The sequence below is a fragment of the Anopheles funestus genome (assembly GCF_943734845.2).
Source record: "Anopheles funestus chromosome X unlocalized genomic scaffold, idAnoFuneDA-416_04 X_unloc_102, whole genome shotgun sequence".
Classification (NCBI taxonomy): Eukaryota; Metazoa; Arthropoda; class Insecta; order Diptera; family Culicidae; genus Anopheles; species Anopheles funestus.
Genome location: NW_026045042.1, coordinates 30,001 through 45,000, shown reverse-complemented (window position 1 = coordinate 45,000; position 15,000 = coordinate 30,001). Strand labels below are relative to the sequence as shown.

Here is a 15,000-nt window from a genome sequence, read left to right as displayed (position 1 = left end):
ACGCCCATGGCCACCATTCGCTAAGATAGTTTTGAAGTCACTTTGAAGGCCCAGGAACAACTCTCTTAGCACATCGGTTAACCTGACGCCGCAGTCAACTCATGTGCTTGGATCGGATCGAGCTATTGAGTATTGGGCCTGCATACTCGCTCATCCGTATCCTTTGCGTACCGCCCCATGGCCCTTGTATGTCTGCACCACAGTTCCTGTTCGTTCCGTGCCGTAGCCGGATACGTATTGCACATTGGTTAACCTGACGCCGCAGTCAACTCATGTGCTTGGATCGGATCGAGCTATTGAGTATTGGGCCTGCATACTCGCTCATCCGTATCCTTTGCGTACCGCCCCATGGCCCTTGTATGTCTGCACCACAGTTCCTGTTCGTTCCGTGCCTATGGCCGGATACGTATTGCACATCGGTATACCTGTCGCTACTCAGGCAACTCGTGTGCGTGGATTGGATCGAGAACATGGTGTGTGCCCCATGTTATAATTGATAGTCCATATCCACTTTATAGGTTAAAGTCATAAGTTGTGATTGCACAACCATTCTTCATAAGAGTTTAATCACTCTTCAACTAACTTTCGTTCTGGTGTCTTGGTATCAAATCGCGTAAGACACAAGATTCTACTGGCCAAATAGAATCTAGCACATTGGTTAACCTGGCGCCGCAGTCAACTCATGTGCTTGGATCGGATCGAGCTATTGAGTATTGGGCCTGCATACTCGCTCATCCGTATCCTTTGCGTACCGCCCCATGGCCCCGTCCTTAGAGTTAATGACTAGTAGGCTTAACTCTTTGTATGTCTGCACCACAGTTCCCGTTCGTTCCGTGCCGTGGCCGGATACGTATTGCACATCGGTATACCTGTCGCTACTCAGGCAACTCGTGTGCGTGGATTGGATCGAGCTCATGGGGTGTGTAGAGATTCCATGTTATAATTGCAAGTCCATATCCACTTTATAGGTTAAAGTCATAAGTTGTGATTGCACAACCATACTTCATAAGAGTTTAATAACTCTTCAACTAACTTTCGTTCTGGTGTCTTGGTATCAAATCGCATAAGACACAAGATTCTACTGGCCAAATAGAATCTAGCACATTGGTTAACCTGGCGCCGCAGTCAACTCATGTGCTTGGATCGGATCGAGCTATTGAGTATTGGGCCTGCATACTCGCTCATCCGTATCCTTTGCGTACCGCCCCATGGCCCCGTCCTTAGAGTTAATGACTAATAGGCTTAACTCTTTGTATGTCTGCACCACAGTTCCCGTTCGTTCCGTGCCGTGGCCGGATACGTATTGCACAACAGTAGATACCATCACCTGACGTATCTAACACACCACTATTGTAACTCGTCGTCGAAGGACCTTTCAAGTGCCTGATGGCCAGGGGAGCTCTTACACGGCACGGAGACACAGTGATGCTCGCCCATCACAGTGTACAACGATCGAGTTTGCTTAAGTGTCTGGGTACCTACACACCAGACACAATGCAATGGCCACGGATCCACACAAGGCACATCACATGCAGAAAGCTTCACCAGATTATGACACATACCACACTCTTGTAACTCGTCGTCGAAGGGGCGTTCAAAGTGCCTTACGGCTAGGGGAGATCTAGCACGGCACGGAGACACAGTGATGGTTGCCCATCAAAGTGTACAACGATCGAGTTTGCTTTCCGCGCAAGCGTTCTAAGTGTCTGGGTACCTACACACCAGACACAATGCAATGGCCACGGATCCACACAAGGCACATCACATGCAGAAAGCTTCACCAGATTCTGACACATACCACACTCTTGTAACTCGTCGTCGAAGGGGCGTTCAAAGTGCCTTACGGCTAGGGGGGATCTAGCACGGCACGGAGACACAGTGATGGTCACCCATCAAAGTGTACAACGATCGAGTTTGCTTTCCGCGCAAGCGTTCTAAGTGTCTGGGTATCTAAGCACCAGACACAATGCAATGGCCACGGATCCACACAAGGCACATCACATGCAGAAAGCTTCACCAGATTCTGACACATACCACACACATGCAACTCGTCGTCGAAGGGGCGTTCAAGTGCCTTACGGCTAGGGGAGATCTAGCTCGGCACGGAGACACAGTGATGGTCACCCATCAAAGTGTACAACGAACGAGTTGGCTTTCAACAAATTCTGACACATAGCAAGCGAGCGACCGAGCTACACCGAAGGCAGCTCATGGTTGGTCACTCGCGGACGATCATCAGTAATGATCCTTCCGCAGGTTCACCTACGGAAACCTTGTTACGACTTTTACTTCCTCTAAATCATCAAGTTCGGTCAACTTCAGCCATGCCAGCTGCAGCTCACGAAGGAACCGCGGAAGGTAAGCCTCCAGAAACCTCACTAAATAATCCATCGGTAGTAGCGACGGGCGGTGTGTACAAAGGGCAGGGACGTAATCAGCACTAGCTAATGACTAGTGCTTACTAGAAATTCCAGGTTCATGGGGACCGTTGCAGTCCCCAATCCCGACTAGATGGGCATTTTAGTGATTTCCCGTTCCTCTCGGAATGGGGGCGCCTATTGGCGAGAACACGCTGCGACCCACATTGTAGCACGCGTGCAGCCCAGAACATCTAAGGGCATCACGGACCTGTTATCGCTCATTCTCAGCTTGCTAAACACAAGTTGTCCCGCTAAGCAGGGCAAACGTAGCCGACGACCGCCCGTGAAGGCGCCGCCCGGCTGTAACGTCAGGTGCGCCCGGAGGCGCACTGCTGACAGCGTTCTAGTTAGCATGTTTGAGTCACGTTCGTTATCGGAATTAACCAGACAAATCATTCCACGAACTAAGAACGGCCATGCACCACTACCCTTAAATTTGAGAAAGAGCTATCAATCTGTCTTACCTCGATAAGTTTGGACCTGGTAAATTTTCCCGTGTTGAGTCAAATTAAGCCGCAAGCTCCACTTCTTGTGGTGCCCTTCCGTCAATTCCTTTAAGTTTCAACTTTGCAACCATACTTCCCCCGGAACCCGATTTTGGTTTCCCGGAAGCGACTGAGAGCACCGAATAGGGGTAGCGTCTCCCAATTGCTAATTGGCATCGTTTACGGTTAGAACTAGGGCGGTATCTAATCGCCTTCGATCCTCTAACTTTCGTTCTTGATTAAAGAAAGCATCCATGGCAAACGCTTTCGCTTCAGTTGGTCCTACGACGGTCTACGAATTTCACCTCTCGCGCCGTAATACCAATGCCCCCAACTACTTCTGTTAATCATTACCTCTAGGTTTCTGACAAACCAACGAAATCGTATAAACCGAGGTCATATTCCATTATTCCATGCAAGATTATTCTCGGCCAACGCCAACCCCACGGGGGGGCCGGACGCTTTGTCTTAGCCTGCTTTGAGCACTCTAATTTGTTCAAGGTAAATGTGAGTATCTTGAGCACCATGAGGAGCCCGTGCCGGAGTTAACCGGTAGCACGGTACTCGTTCACAGAGTAACGCCCAAGTACACCATTGTGAGTCGCAGCCGTGAGCGCGCGCACGAACGGCCCCGGCGTGTAACCGGGCGCCCGTGGCGGTCACGTGTCTGGACGGGCAATCAACTTCGAACGTTTTAACCGCAACAACTTTAATATACGCTAGTGGAGCTGGAATTACCGCGGCTGCTGGCACCAGACTTGCCCTCCACTTGATCCTTGTTGAAGGATTTATACTCAACTCATTCCAATTATGGACCATCGTTAGAGAGGTCCATATTGTTATTTCTCGTCACTACCTCCCCGTACTGGGATTGGGTAATTTACGCGCCTGCTGCCTTCCTTGGATGTGGTAGCCATTTCTCAGGCTCCCTCTCCGGAATCGAACCCTGATTCCCCGTTACCCGTCGCAACCATGGTAGTCCTCTACACTACCATCAATAGTTGATAGGGCAGACATTTGAAAGATCTGTCGTCAGTCGACAAGCGACCATACGATCTGCGTCCTTATCCAGACTTCAACTCAAGCCGCCCGGAGGCGATTGGTTTAACTAATAAGTGCACCAGTTCAGCTACCCGCGAGGGCAACAGTCCCGGCATGTTGCATGTATTAGCTCTGGATTTTCCACAGTTATCCAAGTAACTAGTGGTAGGATGATCTTGTGAATTATAGCTGTTATACTGAGCCTTATGCGGTTTCACATTCATTTATGTTTGTACTTAGACATGCATGGCTTAACCTTTGAGACAAGCGTATATTACTGGTAGGATCAACCAGAATTCGTTCCACTACAGACACACACTCGCTTAGTGGGAAATAAATTTCCACACAACTCTCTCTCTCTAGAACCATATGGAATGGCTCTTTGGTGTTGGGTAAGGCACCAATTTGTTGGGGTGTAACGGTCACCACCAACTTTAAGTTTGTTAGGGCACAACGGAAACCACTAACTAAACTTTAGGAAACTAAATTTCCTCACACATTATCTCTCACCATATTAGCACTAGGTGCTATCCACGATTGTACAACGTTTCAACTCTTGAATCGACCGTAGGGCCGCGGAATTGCTTCCGGGCCCCTATTCTCGCTATTAATTGTTCATCTCTTTCAATACATCGAGTTCGTTCCATTGGGTAGTTCGCATGGCGAACGTTTTGATGCAGCCCCCTGGGGGACCACGGCACTTTACACCGGGTATGGTGTATGCGCAACCTACAGATAACAATAAACCCCTTATGCGTGTGTAAACCGATGTTGGGCTGCTCAACATCTTTCATGGTTACATCACTTGCACCAGAACCCACGGTGCCGATTTGGTAATATGTTGTACATTTACTCTCAAGATGTACGCTTCGGCCCCTTATTCAGGGGCTCAAGCTATTACCAGCAAGAACAATCCTCATCCAGACTTGAACTCGAAACACCCGCAGGCGAACGGTTTAACTAATAAGTGCACCAGTCTTGAATCCATGCGTCGGTGGAAACAATGCCGGCGTGTTGCATGTATTAGCTCTGAACTTAGCGAGTGATTGCCTTGCAGCTGTCATACTGAGCGTAGAGCGTGATTATCGCTCACTTGAACCATGTTGAATGGCTCTTTGGTGTAGGGTAAGGCACCAATTTGTTGGGGCGTAACGGTCACCACCAACTTAAGACTTGCTTATAGGTATTTCAACGTTTTCAACTCTTAAATCGACCGTGTTTCATTATCATCTCTTCTTCTTATTAAATGCATAGAGTTCGTTCCATTGGGTAGTTCGCGTGGCGAACGGTTTGATGCAGCCCCCCGGGGGGGACCACGGCACTTTACACCGGGCATGGTGTATGCGCAACCTACAGATCACCAATATATTTGTGATCGATAATGCACACTTCTTACACGACTGACCAGTCGACAGCGCTGCCTTCCTATTATGCGTGTGTAAACCGATGTTGGGCTGCTCAACATCTTTCACGGTTACATCACTTGCACCCGAACCCATGGTGCCGATTTGGTAATATGTTGTACATGGTCTCAAGATGTACGCTTCGACCCCTTATTCAGGGGCTCAAGCTATTACCAGCAAGATCAATCCTCATCCAGACTTGAACTCGAAACACCCGGAGGCGAACGGTTTAACTAATAAGTGCACCAGTCTTGAATCCATGCGTCGGTGGAAACAATGCCGGCATGTTGCATGTATTAGCTCTGAACATAGCGAGTGATTGCCTTGTAGCTGTCGAACTGAGCGTAGAATGTGATTATCGCTCACTTGAAAGGGTCAAGCCCTTTCGAGTCGTCCGGTTTTTACGCCAGACGACTCGGTTCACCATCTTTCGGGAAGGGACCGTCTCGGTCGCAAGCTGCTCCGGTCCCCAAACAACCTGCGACAAATGATAGGAAATGCCGACATCAATACGTGTTCAGTTTGGTTTATCGCTCATAGGTCTTTTTGACCATCGATCCCTGATTATAACTCTCAATTAAACAGTCAGGAGAGTAAGGCATGCCCATCGATATCTCATCGACAGGCGATACCGCAAGAACGGCCAACGACACATCAGGTGATCGATTATTGCTACGACTTTTGCTTAATCGTTTCCACTCCTTAGAGAAAGAAACCCCCGGGGACCGTCTCGGTCGCAAGCTGCTCCGGTCCCTAAACAACCTGCGACAAATGATAGGAAATGCCGACATCAATATGTGTTCAGTTTGGTTTATCGCTCATTGGTCTGTTTGACCATCGATCCCTGATTAAACTCTCAGTAATCCAGTCGGGAGAGTAAGGCATGCCCATCGATATCTCATCGACAGGCGATACCGCTTGAACGGCCAACGACACATCAGAGGATCGTATCTTGCTACAACTTTTGCTTAATCGTTTCTTCTCCTTGGAGAAAGAAACCCCCGGGGACCGTCTCGGCCGCAAGCTGCTCCGGTCCCTAAACAACCTGCGGCATCAAATGATAGGAAAAGCCGACATCAATACGTGTTCAGTTTGGTTTATCGCTCATTGGTCTTGTTTGACCATCGATCCCTGATTAATACTCTCAATTAGAAGGTCGGTAGAGTAAGGCATGCCCATCGATATCTCATCGACAGGCGATACCGCATGAACGGCCAACGACACATCAGAGGATCGTATCTTGCTACAACTCTTGCTTAATAGTTTCCACTCCTTGGAGAAAGAAACCCCCGGGGACCGTCTCGGCCGCAAGTTGCTCCGGTCCCTAAACAACCTGCGGCATCAAATGATAGGAAAAGCCGACATCAATACGTGTTCAGTTTGGTTTATCGCTCATAGGTCTGTTTGACCATCGATCCTAGAATTCAACTTTCGAGTAAGGCATGCCCGTCGATATCTCATCGATAGGCGATACCGGTAGAACGGCCAACGACACACATCTAGGATCGCATTTACTCTTCCTTGGATGGATAACCAATACCCTAGGACCGTTTCATCGCGAGCTGCTCCGGTCCTCAAACAACTCGCGAACCACCGATAGGATGATATTAGGAATGGCCGACTTTCATCCTTTAACTCTCAGTTCTGCTTACCAAAACATAGGTACTTGGACCTTAAAGACCACTATATGTTCCCCGATCGGGGGCAATCGGAACGTCTATCCATCATCAACATCGTTTCACTCATTCCGAACCACCAAATTGGACAGACAGTACCATATTCACCAACCGATTGCTTCAACTTCGCAAACTGTATGGTAAGTTCTACTAATTTCACATCTTACCATCGACTAATAGTGCATAAATCCACTTGGAAATCACTTTTCCTTGGTCCTCGGACCTTCTACGACAACGTCCAACAAATATCCGAAGTCGTTTCCCAACTTAGACCAAGCATTTCGTATCTTTACTTCTAATCGATTTTTTCTCTCATAATTGACGATCAAAATCTAAAAACCACATTTTGAGCCAGAAGCAGTCGTCCGATCGTCCTGGGGGTAGTCTCAATCGATTTAGAAGGGCCCAATTCATAAAGATACGTACTCAGTCAAATTCATGCTTCTGGCTCACCTACCCCCTATATAGAAAACGAAAGCGTACAGGCGTGGAAAACGTGCCATTTTTCTCCATCACGGACTTTTTTTTTCTCGTTGCACCGACTCTAGTAAAAAAGTGAAATTTTTTACTAGTTACCAACTTTTGCAAATTATCATCGGATATCACTTTTCATGGTCTATAGTAAGTTCTTATCACGTTTTAGTAGTTTTTGAAAAAAAAATTTTTTTGAACTTTTCAAAATTTTTCAAAACAAAGTTTTTGTAGGCGGTTTTGTGTATGGAGGGTTACTAGTCTCGGGGTCACTGTTTGACCAAAAAACCACTATATATCATTCGAAAGGTAATTTCAAGGGCTACAAAAAATTGTTCTACGGCACCCCCCTCCGACGTCTAGTATTCGAGTTATTGGCCAAAAACCATCACTTGAGCGATTTTTCGTTCAGGGTACCCGACTCTAGTAAAAAAGTGAAATTTTTCTCGATTGACCAAGTGTTGCAAATGACCATCGGATTTCACTTTTTATGGTCTATAGTGAGTTCTGATCACGATTTGGTACTTTTTGAAAAAATTTTTTTGACGCACTTTTCAAAATTTTGCAAAACCAAAACTTTTTAGGCGGTTTTGTGTATGGAGGGTTACTAGTCTCGGGGTCACTGTTTGACCAAAAAACCACTATATATCATTCGAAAGGTAATTTCAAGGGCTACAAAAAATTGTTCTACGGCACCCCCCTCCGACGTCTAGTATTCGAGTTATTGGCCAAAAACCGCAACTATAGCGGTTTTTCGTACAGGGTACCCGACTCTAGTAAAATGATGCGATTTTTACTAGTCTAGGAACTTTTTGGTCAAAAAATCAAGTATATGTCATTCGATAGATAATTTCAAGGGCTACCAAAAATTGTTCCACGACACCCCCCTGCGACGTCTAGTATTCGAGTTATTAGCCAAAAACCGCAACTTAAGCGGTTTTTCGTCCAGGGTACCCGACTCTAGTAAAATGATGCGATTTTTACTAGTCTAGGGAACTTTTTGGCCAAAAATCAAGTATATGTCATTCGATAGATAATTTCAAGGGCTACCAAAAATTGTTCCACGACACCCCCCTGCGACGTCTAGTATTCGAGTTATTAGCCAAAAACCGCAACTTAAGCGGTTTTTCGTCCAGGGTACCCGACTCTAGTAAAATGATGCGATTTTTACTAGTCTAGGGAACTTTTTGGCCAAAAATCAAGTATATGTCATTCGATAGATAATTTCAAGGGCTACCAAAAATTGTTCCACGACACCCCCCTGCGACGTCTAGTATTCGAGTTATTAGCCAAAAACCGCAATTATAGCGGTTTTTCGTCCAGGGTACCCGACTCTAGTAAAATGATGCGATTTTTACTAGTCTAGGGAACTTTTTGGCCAAAAATCAAGTATATGTCATTCGATAGATAATTTCAAGGGCTACCAAAAATTGTTCCACGACACCCCCCTGCGACGTCTAGTATTCGAGTTATTAGCCAAAAACCGCAATTATAGCGGTTTTTCGTCCAGGGTACCCGACTCTAGTAAAATGATGCGATTTTTACTAGTCTAGGGAACTTTTTGGCCAAAAATCAAGTATATGTCATTCGATAGATAATTTCAAGGGCTACCAAAAATTGTTCCACGACACCCCCCTGCGACGTCTAGTATTCGAGTTATTAGCCAAAAACCGCAATTATAGCGGTTTTTCGTCCAGGGTACCCGACTCTAGTAAAATGATGCGATTTTTACTAGTCTAGGGAACTTTTTGGCCAAAAATCAAGTATATGTCATTCGATAGATAATTTCAAGGGCTACCAAAAATTGTTCCACGACACCCCCCTGCGACGTCTAGTATTCGAGTTATTAGCCAAAAACCGCAATTATAGCGGTTTTTCGTCCAGGGTACCCGACTCTAGTAAAATGATGCGATTTTTACTAGTCTAGGGAACTTTTTGGCCAAAAATCAAGTATATGTCATTCGATAGATAATTTCAAGGGCTACCAAAAATTGTTCCACGACACCCCCCTGCGACGTCTAGTATTCGAGTTATTAGCCAAAAACCATTCATACTTGAGCATTTTGCTCATTTTGCCTGTACGGGTACCGGGGACTAGTAAAATCAGGCCAATTTTACTAGAGTAGGGGTCCTTTTTGGTCAAAAAAACAACTTTTGCTCGTTCGATAGGGAATCGATAGGGCAACAAAAAATCGTTCTACGACCCCCCCTTCCGATGTCTAGTATTCGAGTTATGGGCCAAAAACAGTTTATAGCTAATTTTTCACTCGATTTTTCACCAAGTATCGCACATTACTCCGGTTCTATACATTGGATCGTCAATCTTTAAGATTTTATGGGTAGTTCCAACTGTTTGCTACATTTCATCCATACATCACCAACCGATTCAATGTCTGTGCTAGAAGTTATTAGAGGAATAAAAAAATTTACCCTTGGCTTTGGACCGTACAATTTTACCCATTTTTGGCCCATATTTGCCCCATAGCTCCGCCGGTATCCAAGATATGGCCACACTTTCTTCTGGCCATGGGTAGATGGCACTTGTGGCTAGATTTCTTCCATGCACCACTAATCGCTACCATGTCTGTGGCCGGAGCTATTCACGAAAGCGCCTCGCGCACTTGGTCGGATTTTTGGTCCAACTTCACCATTTTTGGCCCATATTTGCCCCATAGCTCCGCCGGTATCCAAGATAGCGCCACACTTTCTTCTGGCCATGGGTAGATGGCACTTGTGGCTAGATTTCTTCCATGCACCACTAATCGCTACCATGTCTGTGGCCGGAGCTATTCGACGAACAACCATCGCATTTACCTAGGTACTTTTTCGGATTTTTGGTCCAACTTGCACCATTTTTGGCCCATATTTGCCCCATAGCTCCGCCGGTATCCAAGATATGGCCACACTTTCTTCTGGCCATGGGTAGATGGCACTTGTGGCTAGATTTCTTCCATGCACCACTAATCGCTACCATGTCTCTGGCCGGAGCTATTCACGAAAGCGCCTCGCGCACTTGGTCGGATTTTTGGTCCAACTTGCACCATTTTTGGCCCATATTTGCCCCATAGCTCCGCCGGTATCCAAGATATGGCCACACTTTCTTCTGGCCATGGGTAGATGGCACTTGTGGCTAGATTTCTTCCATGCACCACTAATCGCTACCATGTCTGTGGCCGGAGCTATTCACGAAAGCGCCTCGCGCACTTGGTCGGATTTTTGGTCCACCTGGCACCATTGTTGGCCCGTATTTGCCCCATAGCTCCGCCGGTATCCAAGATATGGCCACACTTTCTTCTGGCCATGGGTAGATGGCACTTGTGGCTAGATTTCTTCCATGCACCACTAATCGCTACCATGTCTCTGGCCGGAGCTATTCACGAAAGCGCCTCGCGCACTTGGTCGGATTTTTGGTCCAACTTGCACCATTTTTGGCCCATATTTGCCCCATAGCTCCGCCGGTATCCAAGATATGGCCACACTTTCTTCTGGCCATGGGTAGATGGCACTTGTGGCTAGATTTCTTCCATGCACCACTAATCGCTACCATGTCTGTGGCCGGAGCTATTCACGAAAGCGCCTCGCGCACTTGGTCGGATTTTTGGTCCACCTGGCACCATTGTTGGCCCGTATTTGCCCCATAGCTCCGCCGGTATCCAAGATATGGCCACACTTTCTTCTGGCCATGGGTAGATGGCACTTGTGGCTAGATTTCTTCCATGCACCACTAATCGCTACCATGTCTCTGGCCGGAGCTATTCACGAAAGCGCCTCGCGCACTTGGTCGGATTTTTGGTCCAACTTGCACCATTTTTGGCCCATATTTGCCCCATAGCTCCGCCGGTATCCAAGATATGGCCACACTTTCTTCTGGCCATGGGTAGATGGCACTTGTGGCTAGATTTCTTCCATGCACCACTAATCGCTACCATGTCTGTGGCCGGAGCTATTCACGAAAGCGCCTCGCGCACTTGGTCGGATTTTTGGTCCACCTGGCACCATTGTTGGCCCGTATTTGCCCCATAGCTCCGCCGGTATCCAAGATATGGCCACACTTTCTTCTGGCCATGGGTAGATGGCACTTGTGGCTAGATTTCTTCCATGCTTTACTAATCGCTACCATGTCTCTGGCCGGAGCTATTCACGAAAGCGCCTCGCGCACTTGGTCGGATTTTTGGTCCAACTTGCACCATTTTTGGCCCATATTTGCCCCATAGCTCCGCCGGTATCCAAGATATGGCCACACTTTCTTCTGGCCATGGGTAGATGGCACTTGTGGCTAGATTTCTTCCATGCACCACTAATCGCTACCATGTCTGTGGCCGGAGCTATTCACGAAAGCGCCTCGCGCACTTGGTCGGATTTTTGGTCCAACTTGCACCATTTTTGGCCCATATTTGCCCCATAGCTCCGCCGGTATCCAAGATATGGCCACACTTTCTTCTGGCCATGGGTAGATGGCACTTGTGGCTAGATTTCTTCCATGCACCACTAATCGCTACCATGTCTCTGGCCGGAGCTATTCACGAAAGCGCCTCGCGCACTTGGTCGGATTTTTGGTCCAACTTGCACCATTTTTGGCCCATATTTGCCCCATAGCTCCGCCGGTATCCAAGATATGGCCACACTTTCTTCTGGCCATGGGTAGATGGCACTTGTGGCTAGATTTCTTCCATGCACCACTAATCGCTACCATGTCTGTGGCCGGAGCTATTCGACGAACAACCATCGCATTCACCTTCTCGTTGCACTTCTTCGGGAATTTGGTGCAACCAAGTTTTCACTATAACTTGGTCATTTTCCGTCCATCGGACATGCGGTTTTGGGTGTCGATACTTGACACCGCACGCTACAATATGTTCCTCCACGACCATGTGGTCCGATGCTTCCAACAGGAGCTATTCGAGGAGTACCGATTTTTCACCATTAAAAATGCTCAATTTTGCACCAACTTTTGCCTATAACTCAGGCTGTATCGATCGGATCTTCAATCTTGAAAAAGTTTTGGATAGGTGGCACCAAATGCTACATTTCGTTCTTCCACGTCAACTTTGTCCGATGTCTAGCAAAAAAGTTATTCGCGAACCAAGTCCAGAACCCATGCAATGGCTGCCCTCATTGCATACATCACGGCGGTTAACTCTCGTTACTCTATACCGTGGACTTGGTACTTTTTCAGGCATTCGTTGCTACTTCTCGGTTCATGATATTCGTTTACGGTCTTCACTAGGGCATTTGGTGCTCCTTATCGGTTCATGATATTCGTTTACGGTCTTCACTAGGGCATTTGGTGCTCCTTATCGGTTCATGATATTCGTTTACGGTCTTCACTAGGGCATTTGGTGCTCCTTATCGGTTCATGATATTCGTTTACGGTCTTCACTAGGGCATTTGGTAATGGGCTTCCCACTTTCTACTGATCGATCCATACTCACTTGCGTGCACCTAGCCTAGGAAGGTTTCCTATGGCTTCCCATCTTTCTACTGATCGATCCATACTCACTTGCGTGCACCTAGCCTAGGAAGGTTTCCTATGGCTTCCCATCTTTCTACTGATCGATCCATACTCACTTGCGTGCACCTAGCCTAGGAAGGTTTCCTATGGCTTCCCATCTTTCTACTGATCGATCCATACTCACTTGCGTGCACCTAGCCTAGGAAGGTTTCCTATGGCTTCCCATCTTTCTACTGATCGATCCATACTCACTTGCGTGCACCTAGCCTAGGAAGGTTTCCTTGGGCTTCCCATCTTTCTACTGATCGATCCATACTCACTTGCGTGCACCTAGCCTAGGAAGGTTTCCTATGGCTTCCCATCTTTCTACTGATCGATCCATACTCACTTGCGTGCACCTAGCCTAGGAAGGTTTCCTATGGCTTCCCATCTTTCTACTGATCGATCCATACTCACTTGCGTGCACCTAGCCTAGGAAGGTTTCCTATGGCTTCCCATCTTTCTACTGATCGATCCATACTCACTTGCGTGCACCTAGCCTAGGAAGGTTTCCTATGGCTTCCCATCTTTCTACTGATCGATCCATACTCACTTGCGTGCACCTAGCCTAGGAAGGTTTCCTATGGCTTCCCATCTTTCTACTGATCGATCCATACTCACTTGCGTGCACCTAGCCTAGGAAGGTTTCCTATGGCTTCCCATCTTTCTACTGATCGATCCATACTCACTTGCGTGCACCTAGCCTAGGAAGGTTTCCTATGGCTTCCCATCTTTCTACTGATCGATCCATACTCACTTGCGTGCACCTAGCCTAGGAAGGTTTCCCTTCGGTACCGACTTCCATCTACGCACTCGATATAACCTAGGTACTTGGTACCGATGTTGGTTAACACTCAAGCATTTCTTGCATCCTGCGTGCAAGGTACCAATTTTCACTTCTTAGGTACGTTTATGGGCCCGCATTAATCCAATATCGCTCCGATGGCCTTTCGCATTATTTCATCCGATAGCCCTTGCCAAAAGCTACCAAAAGTTCCTCCACGGCCATGTGCTCCGACGCTTAGTTTAGGAAATATTCGAAAAAATTCAAAATAGGAAGCATTTTCTTATTGGAAAATCACCTTAAATCGATGGCCATTTTTTGGGCAAAAACTTTAACGTCTTCCCGACTTTGCGGGAATTGCGAATTTTAGGCACCCAGAGAAAATCTTTTACTTTAAGGGGGCGGCCGCGAAGTTGCCCGAAGTCTCGGACACAAAAATTCTCAAGTTCCCCACTCTAGTAAATCGCCCTATGAGTATCTCCTGGCCCGCGAGCTCTGCGAGCGGGCCAGCTTCGGCGATTTTTGCCTTTTCGCCTAGGCGGTTCTTCTACGAAATTGGTCCACAGCTTTTGCTCAGAAAGCTAGCATTTGTTGCAACAGTTAGGTGCTTGGTACCACATTTTGGTATCCATTTGGGCATTTGTTGCAACTACTCGGTACTTTGGCCCACATTTCGCTCTACTCGGGCCTCTATGGTGCTACTTGTCGGTACTTTTGGCCAACTTAGGCCAATTGGGTGCAACTTGTGGGTACTCTGTGGGTACTTTAGGGCATATTGTGTCTTTCGGGTGAACCTTCGCGATACTTCATGGGTACTGATGGCCAACTTAGGAACATTCAGTGCAACCTTTGGGCCTAAGGAAATTTGTCCAACTCTTTGGACTTAGAAAATTTTCTGGACTTAGAAAATTTTCTGGACTTGTAAAAATTTTCAAATGTTCAATTTGGCCCACATTTCGCTCTACTCGGGCCTCTATGGTGCTACTTGGCGGTACTTTTGGCCAACTTAGGCCAATTGGGTGCTCTTTGTGGGTACTCTATCGGTACTTTTGGCCAACTTAGGCCAATGGGGTGCTATATGTGGGTGCTCTATCGGTACTTTTGGCCATGTTAGGCCCACTCGGTGCTATTTGTGGGTACTCTATCGGTACTTTTGGCCATGTTAGGCCCATTCGGTGCTATATGTGGGTGCTCTATCGGTACTTTTGGCCATGTTAGGCCCACTCGGT

The 15,000-nt window shown here is 47.1% G+C and overlaps 1 long non-coding RNA gene across 2 annotated transcripts in view; it reads right to left on the bottom strand.

Annotated features, from left to right (window-relative positions):
• LOC125772730 (uncharacterized) overlaps positions 1-15,000 on the bottom strand; it is a 22,480-nt gene that overhangs the window by 77 nt on the left and 7,403 nt on the right. For both annotated transcript variants that reach the window (XR_007419597.1, XR_007419598.1), the window contains exon 2: positions 1-869. This exon is cut by the window's left edge and continues 77 nt beyond it. This is a non-coding gene — a long non-coding RNA (uncharacterized LOC125772730). The remainder of the gene's footprint in view (positions 870-15,000) is intronic.